The sequence below is a fragment of the Pleurodeles waltl genome, chromosome 10 (assembly GCF_031143425.1).
Source record: "Pleurodeles waltl isolate 20211129_DDA chromosome 10, aPleWal1.hap1.20221129, whole genome shotgun sequence".
Classification (NCBI taxonomy): Eukaryota; Metazoa; Chordata; class Amphibia; order Caudata; family Salamandridae; genus Pleurodeles; species Pleurodeles waltl.
The window spans coordinates 862,999,784-863,027,521 of NC_090449.1; the positions used below are offsets into that span (position 1 = coordinate 862,999,784).

Sequence of the window (27,738 nt, forward strand, 5' to 3'; positions counted from 1 at the left end):
AAAGTATGTGCCGAAGGGAAGGGTCTCCATACTCTTCAAAGCCCCCACTCCCAATATTCGCACAGTGAACACTTTTACACTTTAGTGTAAGGCCTGCATCGAATAGTATGTTTAGCATCATATATATCTTTGCATTTGTAATACAGTAATAGAAAATAACTGCAATGTCTAAAACGTTTTAAGACCATGTCGAGAGAGAGTTCGTGTGCTGCCTAGGCTCGACCTAAAAAGGACTTTCCTAAAAGTGAGCGACTGAAGAACAAGTCACGCAAGAAAAAGGATGGTAAGGTGCAAAAAAACAATACCGGGCAAGGAAAACCATCCAAAAGGAAAGGCAATAAAGCCATCGGCAGGCTATAAACACACTTAAATTCTTGTTAAGCCTGCACTAGGACTTTCACATATTCGCTGTCTGGAAAACAAGCGTTAAATAACCTATCACTATTAAGAAGCGCAACTCGGAACTTTCATATATAGCATGACGAATAAGGTGAAACGCTTCCGCGTTTTAAAGAAATACACTTTTTGGAATTTTGATGAGACTTTATCATATTTTTGCGTGATGTTTGCTACTCGATTCATCTGCCTAACATATTAATAGCCCGGCTTGTGCACAGGCTCTTCGAGCCAAGCCAGACTCTTGGCTTGGTTGGCTCTACCGGTTACATTTTTGATAGGCACCGTGCTTTAAATGGGCCGGTACTCTCCGGTACTGAGTACCGGCACTTCTTTATTTTGAGAGGGAGAGTACCGGCACATCTCAAGAAAAACGTAATACTTTTAATTGGAGAGTACCGGCACTTCTCAGAAACAAGCAGGTACTCTGGTACAGAGTACCTGCACTTCTATTTTTCCATTTAAAGCACTGGACACCCCCTCCCCCCCCCCCGTATCTTCCGCTCGCTATCGCCTCCCGTCCCGGCGGCCACTTGCTGTTCGCATCCATCTCTCTCCTTTGCTATAAAGTGATAAAGCTCGCTCCAAGGCGGTCTTTCGTGCTCTACCCGTTGTCGACAGCAAATCTCCGTCAGCCCGGCTTGAAAACCGTAAATGTTCAGGAAAAACAAACAACCGTGCAGATCAGAAACCTCTAAAACCCTGAATGGTTGCACAAGTCAACTGCGTTTCAGTAAGAGGGGACACAATCAAAGCGACGGAAATAGATTTCGTACCAATAATACAGCGGCTCGTGAGTGGCTGGCGATTACTGCTGGTACGATCTCTTCCGGGGTAAAAGCGGAATGCGGACTTGTTCCGGGGCGAAACATTTGTTTTTAACCTATCTGAAATTTCACATGGAAGTAGAATTAAGAATGCTTTCGCCATGCCTCTCCGTGCCGTCTTTCACTGAAGTGGCTTAAAGCTGCGAGGTTAGCAGTGAGGCTTTGGAAGTAAGTTCATTCATTTGTGAAAATCTCGACTGCAGAGGGTGAGCCATATCTTGACCTGGAGCTGGTGTGCCGTTAATTCTGGCTTCGCATCGAGTGTAATAGACTGACCCGTATGACGCTAGGAGACACTAAGGCCCATATTTATACTTTTTTAGCGCCGCATTTGCGTAATTTTTTTTAAAGCAGCGCAAACTTACAAAATACAGTTGCATTTTGTAAGTTTGCGCCAAAAAACGACGCAAATGCGACGCTAAAAAAGTATAAATATGGGCCTCAATTTCTGGGGAGGGAGTCTATTCAGGAAGGGCTTAACTCTAAGAGCAACAGTACGAACCGAGTCATGAAAAGATCTAAATCCAGCAACAAATGCCATGAAAAAAATATATGGAAATGAAAAATATATACTTTGAAGGTTTTTGAGTGAGTTAAGTACATACGATTATGTCACTGGATTGAATTACACTTAATGAAAGTAATATTTAAATATGGAACATTCAAACATTCCCTCATGTCTGGTGACATTGTCAAGAGGTAACAGAAATTGGTCAATTTGTCGTCATCTCAATTTACAAAACTTTGTTTTTTTTTAATTATAGCAACCATACATCAGTGAGGTTTTTGTATGTTGCAGATCATGTACTGAATTATTGTAATGTGGTTTCATACCGGATGGTTACGGAAAATGTTTAAAATGTTGGGCCATGGATCACATAATTTGATCAAAGTGGTGGGAGCTGGTATTTGAATCCAGGATTGCATATTGTGCAGTTCAGACACGAGTTGTATCCTTCTCTCCTCTGTTTAACACCAGAGGTTAGTGCTTTCTGTTCAGTTCATCGAGTATTGTTATTCGGTTAGTGTTAGACGCGTGCGTAGTCCTAAGATTTTAAAGTTGTCATTTTCTGTTTCATATGTTTCCGCAGACGATGGAGATCAAAAATAGGGAAAGAGCAAGCCTGTCTGAAATCATGCTGCACTTTAAAAGTGTCTCATTGAAGAGCTAAAATAAGGGTCCATGACTCCTTCGTTTTTGCTAATTATTTACGTGCGGTCTTTCTTTCATTCAAGTCAGCCGACACCGACGATGTGAAGCATTTTCCAGGTGCCATCTGGGGGTATATTGCCCCCTATCTCTCTCCCACTCGAAAAACTTATTTTTTTTTGGTGGGGGGCTGTGGGGTTTCTCTCGAGCCCCCTCCCCCACACATACACACTGTTTCTTCGCTCATGTGTGGATTTACGGGTTTGCTAAAGGTGGTTTGTGGTATCAAGGCCATGCTTTGGATAGGAAGGAGTAGATATGCTCTTTTTCCACTTCCAGCTCAGAATGGGGTGGAGAAGTTTCCCTCGATGATGCATGTGGTTGGGAGTTGTTCCTATTTGTCTCTAGAGCATTACACATACATTTGTGCAAAGTTTTGACAGAAAGCACAGGTGAGATAGAGCCACGTGGGATACATACTTCTCTCAATGACTCCAGTCCGATGCAAACCACACCTCTGCTGCTCACATAAGTCTTGACACATGAGACTAAGTGAGGAATAGTTAGTGTGCCAGTTGATTCCCTCGGACACATCTGGGTTGACCGCCTCAGCCTAGGTCCAAATGAGCACTACCTTCAGTCCTGAACCTTTCACCACAAAGCATTGCGTTAATGTGAGCGGGTATTATTAGTCCAGTAGAAGCAAATTAACACCGAGGTACCCAGGATGCATTAACTTATCAAACAAAAGTCCAGGACTGTAAACCTAGAGCTAGGTGTGGTCCTCCAAAGCACTTAAGCAGTGCAGCACATAGAGCAAAAAAAAGAGGTGAGACCTATGTAGTATGGCAAATAATGTTCCTTTTTCTGTCGAATAGTTTTTATTTATGTGGAAGCAGGTTAAGTGTGCTGTGGTAACCATTTAAACATGATGTCTCTGTAGGTTGGCCAGTAATTTTGCTTCTTTATGATGATGTGATTTGTACTTATTACTAAGGATAATAACCAGCTTTTTGTAGAATGAATTCCTCCACAGAGGTGGGCTTATTTTCTGCAAACAAAGTATTTACACCGAGCAAGTCATTGACTGGTAATCATTTAACTGTGTACGAATGTTGCTAGCAGGTGCTTCATGTTTTCAGTTCACCATATATTAGGGACGTGCTTTTTAAGGCAGGGTGACTTTGACTTGACATTGGTATTAGCCATACCTCACACAGTAATATTTCTAACCATTTCTATGTTTGCTGTTATGTTTCGTATAGAGAATAGATCAGTCAGTGAAACCTGAGACCAAACTTTGTAGTTGATAATGTGACTGGTAAAACACTTATATCACAAATTACTGAGAGATAATATATATAGTAATAATCTCTCACCTAATGAAGGCAGGAATCCCAGTATACATCTGTCAAGCACTTTGCTCTAAAAGTCTTACCTCTTCCTCCTATGTTCATCGTGATATGGTTGTGATGTCCTGTGTGTGTGAATACATGCAGTTAGTTGGTCAGTGAAGGATGGGAGGCTGAGAAGAGAAGACGCTGCTCTTTTAGAGTGCAGTTCTTCATGTAACGTTTGATCGTAATAACTAAACATTGTTTTCTTTTGGACTGGCCATGCCTGCTGTGCACAAGTCACATATTTAATTTCTACAGTGACAACGATGATGGGATACAGAATCACATTCATTTCTATAGACCCCCATCATTTGCCCTTTCCCCATGTTTTTTCTTTATTAATACACCTAAACAAACAAAACGAAGTAAGACAGTTAACATTGACTTGCTACATTCGATTATTACTAATTTGGTTATGTCTTATAGTTTATTATTCTGCTCCCTCTTTTGTGACTGTTGTCTGCCCCCTCTTCTGTGACTGTTGTTTGCAGCTTATTGGTATAGCAATCTGCAGACTGGGCCAAGTACAGTCCTTTTCCAAATTTAATTATCACGAAAGCTAGGGCAGGCAGACACGTGCTTCTGTGGGAAGTAGTGGGGCAGGAGCTCAGAGCTCAGCAGTGGAATGACATATGCAATACGGTGATACCCAGCTCAGTGCCTATTTTTTGTAAAAAAAAGAAAAAACCTTTTATTTTACAGCAAAACTAAATACTAAACAATCAATTTGACCTATCATACAGGCCTATTGTAAATTGCGCTAAATGTGTGGCACCTTAATCCCTCTTCCTCCAAGGTAACTGTATTCCTTTCCCCTGGGATCGAGATCCCACTGTTGCCATCTGTTCCATGCTTTGGGCATAAGCAAGGATTAGGCTCTGATGAAGATAGCTCAAGGGTTCTCACACTTTGTTAGGCAACTCAGTTCCATGTCTCTAGTGGCTTTTATGCCGAAAGTTTAAAGCAGGGCATAATGGAATCACCCGTATGCCTCAGTTTTTCTCGCCTCCTGGTGCTGTTAAGCCCCGATGTTACTTGTTGTTTGGTGACCATGTGATCTCTGTTGTGGGTGAGGATTGTATACCGTTCCTCATAGAGTGGACTCCTCCACTGCAGGATAATACTGCAGTTGCTGCACGCAGGACACCTTTTACTTACTTGTTTGTAGAAGGCAGGTGAACGTAGAAGTAGCTGTTTTTGCCAACAACGGTCCTCTGGGGTTTGTCTACATACAGGCACTCGGCCTGAAGGTCACAAGCATCTCAATTTGAGTTCTCTAGTGGGATCTGGTGCTGTTGAAGCCTACAATCGTTTTGGGATGTCTCTGGCGATTCGATAACTTTTTCCTTGGTGTGTGGCAGGACTAGTTACTCAACTCACAAAAGGCAATTGGGCGCAATAGTTCATTCTTTGTGGCAACGTTTTATTATCAGCACCTCTCTAACTGCAAAATTTCACTAGGGGTACAGCGTCTTTCCTGGATTACATTTTGGAGATGTGCTCTTCTTCTGGCTGCTGTTCATACTGGTAACATGCTGTGTCCCTCCTCCTGAGTAGTCTCTCCTCCTTCAGAGTTAGGCATACTCATCTCTTTGGCTGGCAGGCAGGCAGGATTCGAGACACTTCAGGCAGTTTCTCAGCTCTTCCAGCTGAAAGTTTTGACATCAGGTGATAGCCCCTCAACTCTGGGAGACTGGCCGTCAGGCCCACACTATTCACAGCAGTCTTTGAGTATTCGGGGGAAACACTGCCTTCCTTGGTCAAGAAGATCTTGGGACTGGAATAAAGTGGGGTTGTTTGGATACCAGTTTTCTACAACTTTTCTTAGTAAGGCATGCAGATCTACAGTCCCATGCTTCAAAACCCGTCCATTTGAGAGAGAATTCCCAGGCTGCTCTCTATATACACCATTTGTGTAAAGTGATGCTTCTCAATGCAAGGGAGGGCTGACTCCAAGCAGGAGTACTCGCAAAAGGGGCACAACAAGTATGTTCACTACACCTGGCTGTCATCAACCTTTCTGATACAGTAATCAGAGACAAAGTGGCAAACCTGACCTATAACATTCCTCACATTGAACAGAAACTACAGATCCACATCTCACCCCATATTTTCTGACAAATGACATTGCTCAAGGAGAACTAATCAGTAGATCCTTGCTTAAAATATTGATGACATTTCTAAAGGTAACCCTATTTCCATCCTCCTCACTGCATTGTCCGTGTCTTTGCCTTCTAGCCATAGGAACACAAGCATTACACCTCACTTTCTGGGTAAACTGTCGCCAGTGGCTGAGATTAATTTCCTTCCATCATCATGTTGTCTTAGATGCGATAAGTGTGATGGATATGCCCAAACATGGGTCCTGTGCTGATTGTACCAGAGGGCTCGGGCTATACCTCACTGATGAAACCTAAGTAGGTTTTAACTGGTCTGGGGTTGTGTGTGTTACTATCTAGAGGGAACCTGGCCTGGCAGTTCCTGCTAGACCTGTGACTATTGGAGCAGAATTAAGACTGATTTGCATATTGCTATCTGTCTGGAGTGGCTTGGTGGATGAAAAATGCTGGTCTGCAGTGTGGCTCGAGCAATCCACAGCAGATGAGATTAATCCAAGCATTCCTTCCACGACCTTGTTTGTTGCATGCTATCACCAAAGAGGTATAAATAAATAAATATATATATTCTCTTTCTCTTTCTTTCTCTCTTTCTCTCTCTTTCTCTCTTTCTCTCTCTTTCTCTTTCTCTTTCTCTCCCCCCCCCCCCCCCCCCCCCCCCCAAATCTCACCTTGTTTGTTGGATGCTATAACCAAATGTATCTCATGTACACGCACTCCCCAAAACGCAGTATGTGGCCACCACTTCTTTACCGGGCGCACCTGGCATTGTTAGGGTCAGGCCTGAGCCTCTGCACTCAGGCTAGGATAGCCTGGTGCCAGTGACAAAAGTAAAGGAAGGATACCAGTTACATATGTCTAGCACTCAAGCAGGGTAAAATGCCTGTATAAAATGCAGGGGATATTCCGGTCTCAAGACAGTAATCACAATACTTGGTGGAACTGCGTTCATTCTGTTGAAGACAAGGATCCATACCCTGTCACAGAATCACGTGCTTTTCAGGAAAAGTGATAGAAGCAAGCTTGAAATGTATTGCCCTCTGTTTCACATGCTCTAATTCTCTTGAGCATTCTGTTTGGTGGGTGCATATGCCCAGAGTCATCCAGCAGCATTGCTCCCACCCACAGGCATATCGTCAACATTGCATGTAGAGTGTTCTTTACATTTTTTTAGAAAGATTCAAGTGCCATACACAGGTAAAAGCCTGCATTTCACAAATGTAGCGTTGTTCACTTCTTAAATGAACATTGAGCCAGTCAGCAGCCTGCATCATCAGACAACTGCTTTGCCTAAAGTACTATGTCGGCGTCTGCTCCCTGCATCCACGAGGTCATAGACGAACTGACTCCAGCTCACATAAATGGTTCAATAAGACAGTTTGTTAATCTGAGTCGTTGAGACATATCTGAAGCTGAACTGCTAGGTAAAAGTCTGTGCTAAAAACTGCCACGACCACATCTGATGGACACAAAAAGTGAGTTTTCACATGGAAGTGCTGGCATCATGCATAGGAAGAATGATGCTCTGGTGCTACAGCAACAACTGTGGTTCAGAGGACATGCAAACTTTGGACACTGTGCAAAAGTCTCAAACATGGCTGGAATTAGACACAATATCTTCTCCTAGTAGGGTTCTTCTAGTACCCCTACATTTAGAGAATTGCTGATGAAATGTGCTGAGCGAGTGACAGGACTGAATCGCCTCATCAGCCAGTCAGAACATATGTCGCATTTCCATTCATGAACTAATTATGTTTCCTATTCCTTAGATGACAGACACGGAGACTACATCATTTATATTAAATTCTTCTGAAACCATTGTAACATGTCTGCAGTAATGTGCCATTATTCACGTAGATAACCACCACAGTGTATATCTTATTTTTTTTTTTCTCCCACGCAGGCCACAGACTATGGGCCTGATTATGACCTTGGTGGAAGGGATACTCCGTCACAAACGCGACAGATATCCCGTCCGCCGTATTACAAGTTCCATTATATCCTATGGAACTTGTAAAATGGCGGGCAGGATATCTGTCAAGTTTGTGACAGAGTATCCCATCCGCCAAGGTCGTAATCAGGCCCTAAATGTGATGCAAAGTAGCCCTTGACATTGTGGGACAAATTGATATTTTAGTTATGTGAGTCCTTTTAGGTCTCATCTGAGACAGTGCATGCATAGTTGTTTATAAGGTCTTTTGTTAAAAAAAAAAGCACAAAAAAAACTTGCTTGGAGCCCACCAATTACTTACTATTGGTTGGTTTCACTGTCACTCTCATTTCCTTGCTTCCCATTGGTCAAAATGTGCTGGTTTGACTTTCTTCTACGTGTTTTTGTCCCTTCAATGAAGCACAGACCAAGCACTGATACTTTACTCAGGTTGGGAATCAGGTATTTTTTCTTCTTCATGTTTCTTCTCCTGCTTATAAAGGCAGTGTGATAAGTATAGGAAGTTCTCCACACCATGAAAGTTATCCTGTAGTATCCACTACAAGAACTGCTGCTTAACATCCACAACAAGAAGGTCCCACTGTTCTGTAGCAAAGGAAAACATGTGCTAATTGCACACCTATTTTTCTCCTCTTTAATGCTCAAACACAAGTCACTAGTCTTAATTAGACTGCAACCAAGCAGCTGCAGTTAAAAAAAAAAAACATATTTCAGGATATCTGTTTGCACCTCATATTTATTTTTTAAAAGTATTTTTCTTAACATTGTTATTGCAGAAAATCAGGATCACATAAAAGATATGAGAGTGAGCGAGATACATAATCAGTAGCGGAGGTAAAAAGTCACAGGCATGGTAAGTTCATGGCTCTTTTATCGATCACTGGCCCATTCCCTGAAGCAGTTGATTGTCCCACATTCCACATTAGTCTTGCACAATGAGAGACAAATTACAAGTAAGCAGAGTATCGTGAAGGTAGTGTTGTATATATCCCCAACAAATGACAACTCCCCTCCCCCCACACACACACACACCCCTCCACTACAAGGCTTCACAGAAGACAAAACAAGAAGGAAGGGAGAATGTTCATCTTGAGGATTATAAGAGCAGATTACTATAGGGCAGGACACAGCAATGTGTACTGTACCAAAAAAATAATTCAGGAGGACAATCCAGCATGAGGGGCTCCCTTGTTCTGAGAATTTGTTGTTGCGCCAAGTACGCGCATGTGAGCTTCCTCAGCTCCCGCCCATTCAACAAGGTCAAGTGGTCAGCTCTTTATCAGCCGGGGTTGGGCACTCAGCCAGTGTATTGCAATACACTGCGTGGCAACTATCAGACCAAGTCGTGTGTACTTCCTGCTGTGCTTTTTCTTGGTGTTGTCTGGAGTAAGTGCAGGAGACATGCTTTTATTTGTCTAGGAACCGTCCAGTTGGTCACTGTCTTAAGGTGTGTCAGTACCCCCTCCCAGAACCGCGGTATGACCTGACAGTCCCAGACTACATGTAGAATATCTGCATTGCTCGCACCGCAGAGTGTACAGTGGGGGCTTCTCTACTGCTACATAGCATGGAGTTTCCTTGGTGAGAGTTTGACCATATGAATATAGAAATATATTGAACTCGCTTGAACCACGCTTTCACCGACACAGTCCTATATGTATTTTTTTCCCCTCTCCTTAGGGGTGATGTTCCTTGCTCACTTCCTGCCACCGTTTCTCCGCCCGGAGCTGCCCTAAGTCTCTGTCGAGGCAAAGTGGCTGATATAAGTGGGTAATCAGTCGCCGTCTGCCTGCAAACACCAGTAAAGTAACCAGTATCTGCGAAGGAGCTGGGGCCTTGGGGAACAATGGCCTGAACCGGCGGGGAGTGGCAGCCATCATTGCATTTTGTAAAAATTTACCCAGGCCCAGCCCAAACATGTCAAAGGCATCCTGCATGGTGATAAAACGACTGTCGGGATACAAATTAGAGAGCATGATGCAGCCATCCTCCTGCCATTTGTCAGTGGACATTATTTGGGCACTATGTGGCTGAACAGATGAACAACCCATGTGTCTAGATCAGGAGCGATGGGCATCCGCTTTATCACCTGTCCGACTGGCGGTCCCACAAATGACAGGTCAGACCAATCACATGATGCAGTGTGTCTGGGATATACCTGCCCCTCATGAGGAGCTCCCCCTGCTGGTAGCCATCATGGGAGCCAGCCAAGAGTGTCTGCTCCTAATTATACAGCCAATGAACAGCATGCTGGAGCTGTGTGGCCAGATAGTAGAGCTCCAAGTCTGGAATCTCAAGGCCTCTCCAACTCCACTCCCTCCTGAGCATGGCAAGTCCAACCGAGGGCATTTCCCAGCCCATAATCATTGCAGTATGAGCTTATCTAGATCCTTAAACGCCTGTCGGGATCTCGTACATAGTTCCCTGGAGAGTGTATAGGTATCATGGTAAGAGTACCATCTTCAGTAGGGCAATCTTTCCCATCAAAGACAGCCTCACTGTGTTCCCAAACTCTATAGACGGGCATAACGCCCTCATCACACAGCCCAGGTTAATGTCATAAGTTTCTTGTTTCCCCTGAGTTAGGTGGATACCCAGCTATCATATGTTGTCACATTACCATGGAATGCCCCCATCTGGAAGCTGCTCTGGGGGCACCGGACCCAATAACTCTAAGGGAAACAGTGCGGATTTAGATGCATTGACCCACAGGCCAGAGAATTCCCCAAATTCTTGCATTAGATTGATGAGAAGGGGAACACTATTGCACTGTCCACATATAGTGAGACCACATGTACCGTATGCCCCACTGGGATCCCCCAGCCTCCCAGAATCTGATGAAGATGACAGGCAAGTGGCTCCATCGCTGAGGTGAACAGGGGGGGGGGGGGGGCAACAGACAGCCCTGTTGTGTGCTACGTTAGAGAAAAATGGAGGCGGATACACAACAACTCATTCAGACTCGTGCAGTGGGTTACTCGTACAGTAGTTTCTCCCGTTGTGTATATACAACTCACCCAAGCCGATCACCTCCAGTTCCTCCCATATATTGTCCCAACCATATGAGTGAAAGGCCTGTTTAATATCAGGAAAGGCCAGCGCCTAAGGATCGTCCTGCAGTCTCCCGAGGAGTGGAACACGTGCGTCAGCGGGCGGACATTACGCAGCGTATTTCTGCAGGGGATAAAGCCTGACTAGCCCGTGTGGACTAAGCATGGGAGGAGTCTGGTCACCAGCACCTGGCGTAATATTTTCTGGTCGACATTCAGTGAGATCATCAGGCCTTATGAACCTGCCAACATCCGATCCTTGCCCAATTTCTGAATGAGAAAAAAGTAATGGCCTCCTGCATCGTGTCTGGAAGTATCCCTGTAGTATAGGCTTCCTGGTACACTGTTAAAAGTTTGTCAACTAAAACATCCGGGAAGGCCTTATAAACCTCTGCAGAGAGCCCATCTCCACCCGGTGTGTTAGTCGTTTTCATGGAATCAGTCACTCCCCTGAGCTCCTTACGGGTGAGGGAGTCCTCTAGCTCCCTGTGTGCGTCCAACAGAGTCAGCAGCGGCAGCCCGGCAAAGTATTTGGCGTATATAGGGGTGTCCGTGGGCAAAGGCATAGTATATACCTGCTGCAGGAGGTCTTCAAATACCCCATTGATCTCTTGCTGGGTTGTGACAACCCGTCCCTCCCTAGTGGAGAGCACTAGGACCAGCTGTGTCAAGGTTGCAGACCATACCGAGCGCACCAGGGGGCGGCCAGCCTTGTCCCCCTCCGTATACAACCTCCAATGATTAACAGCTTGCACATATTTCTCAAGTCTATCCCATAGTGCACACACACTGTTGTTTTGGACCAATTGCGCCTTGTTCTCAGGCAAAGCAGAATTTGAGTTTTCTAATGTAGTTAGCTCTGCATTCTATCTCACTATGTCCCTTTCCAGAGTTTGTCTAAGGCCCAGCGAAGTGGACATGCGGACTCCCCTCAGGACCGCCTTGCGTGCCTCCCATTTGATTGCTCTACTACTTGTGGTTTCCTGGTTAGTAGCAATATATTGATGCAGGGCTTCTCCCAGGGTGGTGAGGAATGCCGGGTCTGTCAGTGCCTCCACCCAAAGTCGCCATAGTGGTACCCTAGACCGGGATTGTCTGGTGGAGTATCGCATCAGTAGTGGGGAATGCTCCAAGATGTATCTCCTTAAATAGGGACATGGTGCGTCGGTGAGGACTGGGCGGGGGGAAAAAGATCTATGTGGCTATGTGTGCCAAGACGCTGTTATATAGCATGAGTGTTGAAGTCACCAGATGTCCACCAGCCCCAGTCCCTGTTGCAGTTGGGCCACTGCTGCCAACATATTAAGTTTTGCCAGAGGCCCTAGGGGAGTCCTATCCAGTTCCCCATCTGAGGGGAGCAATTGAACTCTCCTGCTAGCAGGATCTCGATACCATCAGTCAATCCAACAGCCATCAGCACCCTCCCAAAGAAAGCCCCTTCATCAACATTAGAAGCATAAATGGTAATAAGATAGATGACGGGGGTCATGGCCATCTAGGATCCCCATCACAATGATAAACCATCCTGCAGTGTAGATTTGTGTCCTAGCCAGCTTGAATGGGGTACCCGTAGCCACCCAAATAAGTGTTCCCCCAGAGTGGCCTGTCTGCCAAACTAAGTCAGACCAATTGTATGGACTGACCACCAATCAGTGGGGAGATGGGAAACACATTGTGGACGTTATGCATAAACAGAAGAATACATCATGTGTTGCTGCCTTTGACTTGTGACACCAGCTATCCAACAAGGCATTATGATAAATTCCATCATTTGTAACACGCTCCCCTACTTGGTAGTTCCAGTACTGTTTTTTTGCTTTCAACCAATCCTCCTTAAGATCAGAAATCTCCTACAGGGTTTATATGCCAATGCCAATCACCAAATGAGAATATTATTCGGAATGATAAAAGGAAATACTTTGCGTAATCAGTCTATGTGATCAGGGATGTGAGATATCCTATGTCTTCTGTTAAATATAAGTACAACCCTAAGGAAAAAAGTCAGAATTGATTCTTTGTTGTTTTATTTTTCTACAAATTAAAATTCACAGCATGCTTTTGAGTCTTTGAAAACGGTAAAGAGAAAGCTGAATGGTTCAACACTCATTAGCGTTCCACAATAAACTTGACACTTTCCTGGATAAAACAAGTCTCATATATAGGAACATAGAACACAAAATGATAGATTTATATAATGCCAGGGCAAGTGGCCTGCTTGAGAGAACAAGGAGAGTAATTAAAAGTTGCTGCAACCAGCAAAAGCCTACAGTCTTGCTTGGATGGTTTGTAATGAGCACAAAGGACAACTGAACATTCATTTGCAAGACAGTCTTTTTGAGTGAACAAAGGACGGAAGACCATAAAAACCTGTCTGCATGAATAAAAAAGGAGAAGTATAAAATAGACCTGGAAAAAGTTAAACAACCAGAAAGAAACAGACTAAGTAAAAGTATATTTTCAGTTGTGTAAAAATTAGAAGTGGAATCAGGCTAGACCAGTGGTTCTGAAACTGTGGTCCGTGGACCCCCAGCCCAGGGAGTCCACAGGCCTGGGATGAAGGCACTTCTCCAGCTGGGGCCTCTGACAAACATGTGCGTGTTTTCATATTTATTACTTCCTTTGTTGAGCAGTTTTAAAGGCACTGCAAACCTCCTTGTACTGCAAAAATAAAAGCGTCAAGCTAACTCAAGTGATTAATGTATCTGCTGGAGAGAGATGGGAGTTTTGTGCAATGGCAGTTTTGACTCAAAGGCAGCGCAGATGGTTAATATGCCTGCTGCAAAGAACGTGAATCATGCAAAGAACAGTATTTTATGTGCATGGCACAGTGGGTTACTGCTTTTGTCACAGAGATTATTTTGTTACTGTGCAGTTCATAATCGTAATCTAGCACAATGAGTTGTGAGCTGCTATTAAAGAGCTGCATGCAGACCGCTTGGCACAAATTAGAAAGTTGTTTTTTTCCTGGTCTTTCATTTTCCTTATGCTGCTAAAAAAAGGTTTGCTTGTATAGAAATACATTCTTATTGCTAATGTCATCGCTAATCACTGTGCTGTGTTCTGAATCCTAGGTTTGTGCTTCTCCGGACCAAGCACTCTTAGAAAATGCCTAACAGTGTGGATGACATGTGAATCCTACACCTTGTAGTACCCTGTAAAGTGCCCTGATACCCTACAGTGGTATAAGAGGTGCTATAAAACAAATCAAGTACATGTGACAGAGAGGCTAGGGAGAGATGAGAGGCCCTTATGGTTTACTTCCTTTCCCCTTCACTTATGTATGTGAAAAAGCTTTCTCAGATCTTGCATACCTAAAAAATAAAAACAGAAATCGCTCCAGAAATGTAGAATCCGACCTGAGGATTCACCTTTCCTAAATAAAACCAAACATTGAAAAGGTAGTTGCCGAGATGCACCGCCAACCTTCCCAATAAAATATTTCGATTTTTGCATATTTTTTCAATATAAAATAATTTTTCTTTAGTAATTGGAGTATTTGTTTGGTGTGTACTTGTTATATTTTTTGCGAATTACTGTTTTAATGTTTGAAAATTAAATCGTACGAATTGCTGGGGGTCCTCGGCTTCCAGTAATGATTCATTGGGGGTCCTCAGGAGTCAAAAGGTTGGAACCACTGGGCTAGACCATGAAGAGAAAAAAAAAAAAAGGAAAGAAAGATACGTCTGTGTGTTCCAAACTCCTAAAAGGAGGGCGAATGAGAGAAATATTGTAGTTGTGAGAATGGTTCGCTGTGGAGTAAAGGAAGTGGGGGTGAAATTAATGTAGACAGCAATAGTAAGAAAGATAGAGAGTGGTGATATAGTCAACAAATTTGTTCAAGGCGTTTAGAAAAGGCAACAGTGTATCTGCTGAGGAAAATAATAGAACAGAATCATGGAAGAGACGATATGTGAAGAGGTATACACCTAAAATATTTGGGCATTTCCTGGACTTTCACAGACTCTTTTTACCTCTGAGATATTATTTTATCAGTTTTAATTGTTATTAGTCTTACGAATAAAGGCGGTAAAGGGGATACGTATGCATCTCAAGCTGAACCAGTGTAATATAAAATGTGGAATCTTATTATTTTTTTGGATCCTCCCTGGCACGTCAGTAGCAGTTGGCGGATTACGAGGGAGCACATGCTCTCTCCCACGAGGGCCTGCCCGTGAATGAAGCTGCTATCCTTCACAAGACTTTGTGGGCCCGCCTTTATTTGAGTGACTTGTATAAAAAATCCTGGTCAAATGCCCTTGTAGTGTGAATTCCTCAGCTGTATTTCGTTTGTGCTACTTTTATATTGAAATACATGTTGAATTGACATATAAATCTGAGTAACTGGCCTTAAATTATATCTAAGTTGTGTTTATCTGGGGATTCTATACTTGGATAGTCAAGGGCACGCTTTACAGCAGTGCAAATCAAAATCTGACATCCCCGGAGTGGCCAGCAGCCCTGCACATCGAGTCCACAGTGAAGTCTGTGTAGACAGCAGTCAAGGGAATAAGCCTATCTGTTGACTCAGCTGACTGCTAGGTAAACCACCTTGAAAAGACCAGTGTGCACAGCTTGTTTGTGGATGGGTTAGTCCAATATTTCCTTTGACTCCATTTTTTCAAGGCCAGTTATAAGTTTTAAATACATTGGTTGATATGTTACATCTATAAATATTGTACATTTCTGATTGGGTGCCTGATCTCTATATTTAAAAGCGTCAGGAATGCATCAGAAATAGTCTAGGTCACTTAATATATCCACGCTGCATCCACTGTATTTTTATTTTTGTAAAATAATATGTTATGTTAACTGGCAATATTGTTTGCATTTCCTTGAAGAGGATTGTTTAGATCTGCTTGTGCCTAATTTTTTAAATAACTGCGTTTGCTTTTTTTGCGCTAAAAGAACAGAGTTGACACCTTAATCAACTCCTTTGTTCCTTTTTTTATCATTCCTTTTCTTTTTAGAGAGATTTTGCTGTTTGCCGGTTTTATGGGATAAAGTACCAACTAATCTACTTCATAAGTATATCCCAAGTCACTGATGAGTTCCTTGATCATAATGAAGCATACAGCTGCAAAGCGGGAGCCTTTAAAAGGTCAAGATACTCCTTGGTGACTTGCAACATTAATCTAAAGTTAAGGAATATGCCATTCCCTCTAATATATGGGGCTTCCCATTTACAATGAATGGATTTTGTTTCAATACCCCATGGTAGACTTATTTTTTTTTGTAAGTGCTGGGTACAGTGGTGTTAATTTTAATCAGTGTTACCCTTTTTATTCTCTTTCATCAACCTGCATGCTTTTGATCTTACGGTCAGCGGTGGTGTAGCAGTAGTTACATGAGATGTGCACCCCCAAAAATGTATTTTTGGCTTGAGACTTTGGTCTTGGAGCCCTGAGTCATGTGTCCTATGCCTTTGTTGTTTTTTCTTTTTATCCTTATTTGACTAAAACGTTTAACTTGTTGTTCTGTTTTTATTTTATTTTTGTATTTTTTTTAATCTGGAACTTAGACAGAGGCCCACCTAATATTTTATTGGTAGAGTACCATTGATCTAAATAAAAACAAGTATAGGGTTTAATTGATCTTTAGTGTCTCAATTCCCCCTGATTTTATTTGCCAACATATTTCGGCCCTCGTCAAGAGTCCATCCAGGACTGGGACCTTTGTCAGGGCTGTGTGTATACATATATATATATATATATATCTCTCTGCCTACCTATTCATGCATTCCATGCACGTGTGTGAGGCCTAAGGCTCTTACCTGAAAATGAGGCTTCTAATTCAAAAGTACCCTGTTGTTGGGTGGGACAGGGATCATACTTGTCTGGCGGAAGGTGCCATTCTGTAATCAAACATTCATTGAAGATTGGCTACTGCTGCTGAAACCTGTAGCCACGGCTCAGACCGCTGCTCAGCCCAAGTCTAAGAATGATGACATGCCGCAGGGCTTAACCTCCAAGAGCCCCCTGGTGCAAACAATATGGAGCTGGGACACCCTCGGCTCGCTCTCTCTCCTCCCACATAATGCATCCTTGGGCGTTTCTATGCGTAGCCCGGTCTTGAGCAAATATCAGCTTTACTCTTAGGCAGATCCCACCCTTTCCACGTCATAGAAGACACACACACTTCTCAGCGAGAATTAGCCATGCTGACCAGGCCGTAGATTTTCCGAACCGATTGTGGCGGCCGGCTCCTCTGCCTTCTACAAATTCTGTCTGCGCAGAAGGCTTAGAAGGCTGGCACCCAATAATTTGCAGCTACCAGTGACTGCATGCAGCAGGGTTTGGTTCTTCAATTCATGCAGCGGGTGAAAGATGAAATCATGTTTTGCATTCTGGTGTCCTTATGGGCAGTGCTGACTTGCAGGATTAGAGCGAAGGGGGAACTGTTAAAGTGCTTACTTCATAGTTTCTCTTACCCATCGCGTACAACTTCATTGAAAGGGAGAGAAATGTCTCTGCGGTATACTCTAGATACGATAAACATGGTAGACAGCTGATATTTTCTCGTTACTCTAAGCAAGCAGTTAATGTCAGATTGCCAGACAGTATAACTGTAAGAAACGTGGGATGCACACACAGCGCACACAAATAAACAGCCTGATTTACTGTTCATATAGTTAAAGTCCAAGTTGCTGTACTAATTAATAGGAACTATCGGAACCCATAAAAAGTATTTTATAAGAACGGTAATTTCCCACATAGTGTCTCTACAGAACTGCAGGAAATCAAGCAAGGAAGACACAGGGACTGCCAGACCCGAAGTTAGCATATGTTCAAAAACGACCAGCTGCTGGATATGGCACATGCAGGAACTGCTCGCAAAATACCTTACATGGAGAGAGTAGAACCAGTGATTCTGTGTTGCAGGGACTACGAGAGGCATCAGCAGGAAAAGCTAGAGCCCCTAATCCAGAAGCTGATAGGAACAGACAGATCCAAAATGCTTCATATTCATAATTAACATATGTTTTTTAAAGCCTGCCCTCAGGAACTTCCTATCTCCTAAAGGTGTACCAGCAGGAGCTTCGGAGCTGACTGATTGGCTGTGAGGGAAATCCATCACCTAGCATGTGATAGCACGAATGCAAAAATAACCACCTTGGTGAGTTGAGTCTGCTGCCTTGCTTGATCTACCTTATTACAGAGGTTCTGGCTGTTTAAGTATACGTTTATAATTATATATTTGGCTACTTTCTGTTTTCTGATTGAGTTTTTTTCTAACTCTGCATCAAATGAGTTTCGCTGCTATCTCTGAAATTTACATCAATCCCACAGATATCTTCTGTGGGAAAAGTAGGGCCCTCACCCACAGCGAAATGTTGCATGTTTCGTCATCAGGCTTTCCACACTCTGGACCTACTGCACCTGGGATAATATTTATTGCTGCAAAAAATGGGTGACATGCTCCCTGTTTGACTAGCTCAAGAGGACCCCTTCAGAACTGCATTTTAAACCTGTAGCTTTTAAATCAATCTTTTAGGAAAATTGTTTTGTGAAATGTATCATTTTGCACTGTATTTTTCAAGATGTTCTGGGGGAGAACTCGTCAAAACCCTCTTGGACCATTAGAGTTTGCTCACTTCATGTAATTTAACAAGGTCTTTTATGCCTCACCACTTTTAAATGTCATCAGCCGCCACTGTTGACACCCCCCGAATCTCACTTAATAAGCTACGCCCCTGCCTACTGCAGACAAGGAAGATGAACATACTTGTGCCTGGTTTTGGAAAACACCACAATTTTCATAGTGCAGTGGGTCCCTGGGACTGATTCAGCTTTTTGCCTTTTGCCTAGTAGCTGCGGATGGACTGTTGCCCGTCTTTGTGCTGCGGCTCCTCCTCCCTCCTATCTTGCCTAGTATGTTTTTTCATTTAATTTATGGAAATCTTCATTGCTTTTTAGGTCGAGCATAAGTGTTCGACCTCTTGTAAACTTCTTATGGTTTAAAGCAATTTCATTTGTTGGTTGCAGTGTCCTTGCTCGCTAGTGGTCAACTCTGCCTTTTTCTCCCTCCTTTTTCTGTTTCGGAGCAGTGACCAATTACTGCATTATTCCACTTCTTTTATCTGTTGCTGTGACGGACTATTTTTGTCATTTCTTTGGTGCTCCCTTTTCACTGTGGGTGTTTTAGGCTGGTAGCTGGGTTTTATTGCAGCCTTCCGTTCCTCCCACCTCCTCCTGTGTCGCTGACATTTGTTTTGGCTTTATTCCAGTGCTGTCCTCATTCATCCACACACAGGGAATTGCTTATCTCCTTTATTAGGGCCATAAATCTTCTCATAATTTCTCTAGAGCTTTGTTGAAATACGAGGAAAGACCGCTTGTTGTATGAAGTTGTGGGCTAGATGGATGGGTAAGGAGAAGGGTGTTTAACTGGTTGGGGGCAGACTTGAGAAAAGTTGAAAGAAGCTCTATAAGCGGCGAGGAAGTGAAAAGTTTTTGTGTATAACATTGTCTGAAGCGCGAACAGTGGGTCTCTTGGACTGAGGGGCGTTGAAGAAGTAGAGATATAGGCCATGTGAAATGCAGGCCATAGTTTCCCTTCCCCACTCCCCCCATTCAAGGAAGTCTCAAAGCATCAATTACCTCCTCAGGAAACCGCTGATGTGGAGCACATTGGCGTCCACTTTACTGACACCTCTGAAGAGTCTGGTACAAAACTGTGAGATATATATATATATATATCACTTGACCAGGTGTTGCGAGTGGTATGATAGCTTGCTTCTGGAGCACACAGACTGCTTCAGGCCTCAAAATCATAAAAATATTACTAGACTTGCAGGTCGAGTAGCTTGAATAATCTACTCGACCTCACTGTAATGTACTTGAGCTGGAAACGGGTCTCAAATTGTGTGATCCCAGGCAAATATTGTATTTTACAGTCGCCTTTTTTTCATTCTCATATACAAGTGCACCTTCAAATATGTTAGTTCAACATTTCTGCTGTAAAAGAAAAATCCTCTTTTGTTTGATTAAATACACTAAACATTTGCTCCATGTAAAATAAATATAGCTCACATATAGGGTACACATGATCCATGCATGACTTGCCTCTTAGTTTACTTATAGCTTTACCATCAGGGCAGGAGTGTTTCTCAGTTTATGTTTAAACACTCACTTTTAATAAATATATTACTAAAGCATGATGTGGTAGCGCACTGTCATTTACAGACAGTAAATTTCCAAGAAATGTCCAAAAGCCTTCCAACAGCTTTACTGATAAAACTATATAGTGTGTTAACAATAATCTGTGAAAATTGGGTTTCAGAAAACATTTATTATTTGCACATCACCAAGTAAAGTGTTCCGACTTTTTTCCATTCTATTAAAATATTTTTTTCATCACACACAAGTAGAAAAATGGTCTTTCACAGCTACTGAAATATATTTTGAAATGTTTGTAAAGTAAAATATAAACGTTATTTGTTAGGAAAAACCTGATACCAAAAGCATTTTATTTCACATAGGTCTGACAGTTTGCATTACAAAATCCTGGAACTCTGCAGTCACAAGGCAAAGTATTTGCATTGCAAGAAGACAAACTGACTTTTGACCCCTGTCTCTGAACACAGAGCCAATGTGACAAGAATAAGATTTAGAGGCATCTTAATTGCTAATTCAGTTTTTGACTGAACAGAACACATGTTCTTTGTCCACTTCCTCACCAGAAGGGTCCAGTGGAATCTAAAAGTAGCTCGACCTCAATAAATAAAACTCACCAATGCGAGTGGTCGAGTAGATTTTTTTAGCCCTGTGCTTGTTTAATGCAGCCCAGAGCTCGTAACTGAACCGTAGGGGAGTGACCACCTACCTTGTGATTTAGTTACAAGGAGGCAGCAAAAGTGAAAACTGCCACAAGTGGCTTGGTACCCTGTCAGCTGTTTGATCGACTGGCATATTGCAGGTAGGTGAACCTGAACACCATACATAACGCCAAGAGTAATTATCCATGTTCTTGTCTGCGGTCAGCAGCTTATAGCAGTCTGCAGGCGTAACTAAGGCTGGGAACCGAACAAGCAGAATATCAGAGTTCCTCAATTCCCTGTCTGTCAGTCCACAAGGATACACCATTGTTGAGACGAGGATCTTTACTTCTCCCTGTATTCTTCTGCCAAAGAGCCACATTTGATTGCTGAAAAATGTTTGATGAAACACTTTAGCAAACACAAGTTATCACTGTGGTGATGGTATCTGTACTATTCTTTATATATCAGCTTCTGAAACGTTCTCACGCTTCAAGAAACTACTGAGATAAGGTTTAAGAGCACTTTTGCTTGAAAAAAATGTTTTGGTTTCATACTAAAACCGACTGTTTGTAATGAGTAATCGAGACATGGATTTAATTAAGAATTTCTTTGTATTACCAGTGAACAGGGGACAAACGGTCAATAGTCTTTAGATTATATTGGTAATTGTTGTTTTCTGTCATCAAGTACTGATTTAAGATAAGTGATTTAATGTGCATTTTTAGTCACATTGAAAACTGATGTTTTTTTTTTAAATCTGTTTATTCTAGTAAAGCATGCTTGACAATCTTACACTTGCCTTTAAAGGAGAGCATCCAGCATAGGGGAGCAAAGGAATGTAGACCGGGGCTTGTCACTCCCCTCTATGATGTCAATGCTTTGGCCCTTTAGTCATTTGGGTGACTCTTTCACCTGCAACTTTATCTAGGCACCGGAACATGGAGTCCATAGACTTCTCTGAGTAAATCCAGGGCCTGTTGTTATCTATCTCTGGGCTTGTAAACACACCCACAGCACGCCCAGCACTGTCACTCGTTCATGGGCTTGACTTTCAAAAATCCTTTGATATCATTGGTAAATGTTTCACGTTTGTCTCTCCATGGGGCGGTTTGGTTACCGCCTTGGACATCGACCCTCTTGCATAGATAATTACACAATTGCCAATCCATTTGACTGCGAGCGAACTTCTTTTTCCCTTTGTGTCCCTCCTTTGCGCTCATGGCGGCCGTGGATCTTTGAATCGGCTTGCTTATGTCAACTGTTTTCATTTTCAATGTATGTGGCAAGAAAAGTCCAGTTAGGAATTTACAATGTTAATACCTCCAACTCGAGCAAAAGCGAGACCCATTGCATTTCAAATGCTTGTTTAATGCTGTGGTGGCGCTCCTTCCAGCCTGCCTTTTCTACACCGAAAATGAGGAAAGCTGATATGCAGAGGTGAAAGCAGTTTCTCAGTGTCCATAAAGTACATACAGAGACAGTGTCATTGCTGTTGCCTCCATCTTAACTGAAAGCAATATTGAGAAGAACGGTAGCACGCTGTCGCCACTAGTCGCATGTGGTAAATCATTACAAGTGACTAGGTACATTTCTTAATAAACACACATTCTGACGTCAAACCGTGCCTATACAAATAACATAAAGCACATGGCGGTGTAGGGAGTTTACAGTATCCTGCATATTGTAGTGAAACAACAGCACTATGAGAACTGTGGCTGCAAAACCTTATCTTACCTTGTCTAACCTTATCTTACCTTGTCTAACCTTATCTTACCTTGTCTATTCTGTCACTTCTGCTTTTTCGAGCACCTAGTGATTCTGCTTATGGCTCTTTACGAGTGCCTACTGAATCTCAAATTGTCAAGTGATTGACTAAATCAGGGTTATGAGTTTTGTAGAAGACGCTCACCTTCAGATTTTTCTATAGATAAATGCGGCCTCATTAAAACAGGTGGAATTTGTCCAGGGAAGAGTGTCTGGAATGAATGTTAAAAGGCCCTGTGGAAATGGTTGCGCAAGGACCGATTTTCGAGGTGGTTCGCCATTCCATCCCTTGAAACTTGGTGGTAATACCGCAACAGGGAATTACTACACCTCACAGTATCTCAATTTATGAATGCAGTATTACGCCCTGATAAACTGATTACGAGGCCTTTAGCGTTGTTCTTTTTTGCTGCTACCTTTTATGGCCTTTGCAAAACAGGCGGCAATCTCTAACAAACACTAACCAGATTTGCAAAACAGGTTGTTGCCCAACTTGAAGCCAGTTGGATTGCTGTGCTACAAAACGAGATTGAATCTTGCAACACGAACCCCTTTCCACCTGGAAACTGTTGATCTGGTCTGCCTTGACATTTCCAGTCCTAACCTCCCATTTATTCGTCATTATCGGCACGCCTAAAACCTGTTCTTCTTCTATTAACTTTTTTTAAAATCAAGAAGTTTTTTAAAGTGCTTACTTGTCACCGAATTGGCCACTTCAGAGCACTGTGAGAGTAGGAAGCCTGGGAGGAGATTGTCAGGGAAGAACTCTTAAATATCAACAAACACAAGCAATGGAGTTTAAAAAAATAAATAAAATCAGTTATGCTATGTTGAGACATTTTTTTCCGGTCTTTCCTGATTAGTCGGTGGCCTTCTAGACTTATCAGGGCAGTTGGTAAGGTGTTGCATGGTGCATCGTATGTGTTTTAGTAATTTATCCCCACATTTCAATCTTTTGGGTATAGCTTGAATGTGTTGATACGTATCGGTAATTCTGAAGTTCCTTATTTGTAGGTACAATGTAGTTAGTTGCTGGAGATAGATAGACTGGCCTAGATTTGTGTAACACTTTATGCGTAAGACATGATATTTTGAACTTTATCCTGTGGTGTGCCAGGAGTCAAAACGGATTCATCAATGCCGGTAATGTTGGTTCATATTTTCTGAGATGAAGGCAGTTTCTGATTACCTGGTTTTGTATCTGTTGTAGTTTTGGGTTTCGCCTGTCTTTGCAAAATCTTTTTGAAGTAAAAAAAAAAATCTTGAAAGGGCCTAGAACCCGCCCATTACTCATCATTACCTACCATTGGTTGGCTTAGGCTTCATCTTGTTTCCTTGCTGCTGGTTGGTCAGCGCATTCCTGCTAATTTCACTTTGTTGCCAGTGTTTTGAAACTGCCGTGAAGGATGGACCATTTACAGATTTCTGTGTCCTTTCATTGGCCACACGCTTCTGAAGGTACTTTTTCTATTTTACTTTTTATTTTACTTTTTTTGTTTCAGTTTATAAGAGTGCATGTGTTTGCTGTCGGTCCACCTTTCACACTGACTGCTGTTTTGCTTGCTCTCTCACTCCACCTTCCATCTTGTCCCAACCCTCTCCCTTGTGTTGCGTGGCCGTACTATCCACTACCTACTGTCTATCGCTGTGCTGCTGTACACCATGACTAAATAAATATTGACAAAGCCAATAGATCTCACGTAGGTGAAACCTATTGGCTTTGCCAATGCTTGAATTTGAGACTTTCAGGCCTGCATAACCGCTGTTGCAAACACCCCGTTTAGGAAGGATCAGTGCCCTTGTAAGTTTAATGAGATGGGAGAGCAGGAGAAGACGTCCGATTTTTCTCAGCATTGGTGCTCTTAGCCACAGGGTTGTATCTGACGGTCCAAAGACGTATCTTTGTTGAAGATAATTTCCATGTTGTTTGCACTTATTTATGTAATTGGAGGTTTACTCAAAGTTTTTGGACAGATAATCAGAAGAGCGTTATGTATTTATTTCCCTGTAATTGAAAATGAGGACTTGAGTTTTGTCCCTGTTGAAGCATAAGAAACTGATCCTCACTCACGAGATAATGTGTTGAGAACAGGCTTAAAATTTAGTTTCATTTCGTTCCATTTTCATTTAGCAGGATGAAGATTTTAGGCTCTGAATGTGGATGTCACTGGAGCTGAAAAGAAGTGCATATTGAGCGTGGCATAATAAAGTAATGAATGATGATTATTGGAGTCTCTGCAGTGTACTGGTTTACGTATGGATTCCACAGAGCTAACTCTGATTTGGTCACATAGGAGCGCTCTGATCTATTCTTGGGTAGTAGCTGTCAGCCCTTTCCAGTTTTTCAGCCTGTTTAGCCATGTTTCAGTCTGCTGGTAGTTCTAGGAGATGCAGTGCTGCTGAACAATTGGTGTCAAGGGCGGACAAGATATTTTCATGTATATTTAAAAGTGCTGTGTTACTCTTCCACACCTAAAACACAATTTGTGATCATGTCGTAGGTTGTTAGTTTCCAGGTAGGCCTAAAGTTGATTTGCTTTTCCAATATTTGGCAGATTACAGATAGGTCTGAAATTGAAAATAATGTCGGGACGCAGTGATGTTTTTCTGTGTTGGGGGGGTGAAGAGTTTTTGTTTTAGCATAGCCATCATAGATTCTTGTTGGATTGAGGTGTTGATGCGTTTCTTCATTTTAGGTGACATAGACTGGAAGCTTCACATGGGCAGGGGAAGATGTTTGAAGCTTTTGTTTTTCCAGCTGATTTGATTATTTGGGTCAGGTTTATAGTTTTAAAGTTGCAGAGTGATGAACTAAGACGTGGAGTAGCTAGAGCCGGGTAGTAGAATGTTTTATTACTACTATTTAGTTTGTCATGAAAACTTTCTTTGGAAAAATGCTAATTCCATTACAGAGCTGTGTTTAATATGTGGGCTTATTTGATAGGATGTTTGGGGAGGGTTATCGAGTTTGATGATCTTGTTAGTAGGGTTGGTAGATTGTAGCATTTGTGGGACATGAAAACTCTCTCGGTTGTGTTAAGAGCTATGTAATCTTCGCTGCAACTTATATGGATGGTTTCTAGCCCATTCCAGTTTACAATGTATTCTTTTTAGCACTGCTAGTTTGTTGTTCAACCATTTGTTGGCACATTTCTTTTCCTGATTTTCTATGTCTCCTGTGAGAAGGGGAAAGTTAATTAGTTATGTTACCATATAGTTGAGTGAGCAGTTCCCTGGGTGTATAAATATAAATGGATCGCCTGAATAGCTGCATAGAGGAGAAGAGAAAGGTAGAGGTTAAAATCATCCACAATTATAACTTTATGATTGCAGTGATTGCAGATGCAGGCTGAAGTTTAGGAATTCTTCTAGAAACAACAAGTTGTATTCTAGGGGTCTGTAGATAGCCACTATAACGATAAACGGATTGGCACTGACTTTTTTTCTGTGAAGGAAACATTGTTGATACCAAATATCTCCCTTTGTGTTAGCAATTTGACATGTAGCGACTCCCCAATCTCTACTTGTAGTTCTGTTTTCAATATACTATTACGTTGAGTGAGCATTATGGCAGTTAAAATGGGAGAGTGGTCTGAAAAACAAGTTTCATTGATGCCTAAAATATTGACATTTCCAGTTTCCAGAAGGTTCTGCATTTCCAAAGAACATTTTATGCTGAAATTGTGTTAGTCTTCATGAGATATCCTGAGTATGCATAGTAAAAGACAGGCCAGCCTATGAGTAGGAGCAAGGAACAACAACACCTTTAAATATATATTGTATGTTGTCTCAGAATCTCTGGGTACATGTTGTGCATGAGGACCAAGAAGATTGCAGAGTGGTGTTCTAGTTTGGGCAAGGGTATGTGGATAATAGTGGAGCGACAGTTTGAATGCCTAACAATCTCAAAAAATGACGGACTGTTCCTGTGCTGAATATTCATTGGAGATTATCTGGTGAAGATCTTTGAAAGATTCAGAGTTACATATTTATGCCTTGTGTCTGCCTTGCTGTAACCCACAACAGTGTTTGCAGTTATAGCTTTATCTTGTTAGGAGTGGAGGTGGGCTAAATGATCCAATGTGCAATATTCTTTAAATGTAACGGTCTTGCTTTGACAAAAAACTGAAGCAAAAATGTTGTTTCAAAACATTTATATTTTTGATAACTTTTATATTATTTTACCAAACAAACCAAGACGGGTAAGATTACTGATAGAGACACACTTTTGCAAATGGTCCAAAATACATCGAGCATGATTAATTGATTTACATAGTAATACTAGAGCTCCTCCCTGTGGATTTGGGCCCAGTCAAAGTATGACCTATTGAAAATGTTCCCACCAAAATCATCAAACCTTATTATGTTTTTAGGACACTTGCTGGGCTTGTGAACAGTCTCCTCCACTTAGGTGCAGCAATCCATCCAGGGGAGTAATTTGGCAACCGCTGGCCCTTTACTTGACCTCCAGTTGCAGTTGATGTTGTGCTTCACCAGGAAAAAACCTATTCTAACCAGCGCCTGTGTACTTTTAGCAGCTCCCGAATCATCCACCAATCTCAGCACTACCAATTTTGGGTCCATATTAATGGGACACTTTGTCACTATCGCAACAATGTAGTAATTGGGTGACCAATCCATGTTGTGTTATGACGATGTCTACCGGTGTGTCAGAATAGAGCAGTTCAGGTTCTAGTCTTAACACAATTTCATAAACCATTTCAGGGTATAGTATACTTTATGGAAATTTTTTAAATTTTATCAGGTGTAAGTGGGCAAGGGTTCAGGGAGCCATTTCTTTTCTTTGATCATTATCACTTCCTCCAAATGGCCCTGATCTTGTTTCCATTATCTCCTGAGGGTCTGTAAGGATGAGGGAAGTTTATTAACAGGCACCTAAAGTCTGGCAAAGCAGCCACATCAGATTTATATGTCTCTAGCACATGACTTGCATGTTTATAACAATAAAACTGGGAGTTGTACTGAGTAAATTCTTCCTTCAATTATCCAAACATTTTTATATGGCCTCCATCTCTATTGTGTGAGCCAAGTTCCCTGTGCTAGCACTCCAGAGTTACTCTAGTGACAGAGGGGAGCAAGTGGGGAATAGGTAAGTCGTACAACAAGCTCACAATCTTGAGCTCCCTAAGGCGCTGACCACAAGTCTGTGGACCAAGTCTTCTCTGTCTCCAAAGAGCCACTCATAGATCATGATGGTCTGGATAGCCAGTACTAAAACTGTATGTCTGCCACTCACAACTATGTGTATGCTGAGTATACACTTTTATGAAAGGGTACTGTTTGCAGCATACTACCCCCCCCCCAAAAA

General features: G+C 42.3%; 1 protein-coding gene across 2 annotated transcripts in view; it reads left to right on the plus strand.

Annotated features, from left to right (window-relative positions):
* The first annotated feature begins 1,224 nt into the window (after positions 1–1,224).
* RPP38 (ribonuclease P/MRP subunit p38) overlaps positions 1,225–27,738 on the plus strand; it is a 35,220-nt gene continuing 8,706 nt past the window's right edge. Inside the window, exons 1-2 of one of the 2 annotated variants that reach the window (XM_069211590.1) lie at positions 1,225–1,391; positions 17,877–18,001. The gene's annotated coding sequence lies outside the window, so the exon portion shown is untranslated. The remainder of the gene's footprint in view (positions 1,392–17,876; positions 18,002–27,738) is intronic. The other variant, XM_069211589.1, reaches the window with a different exon arrangement.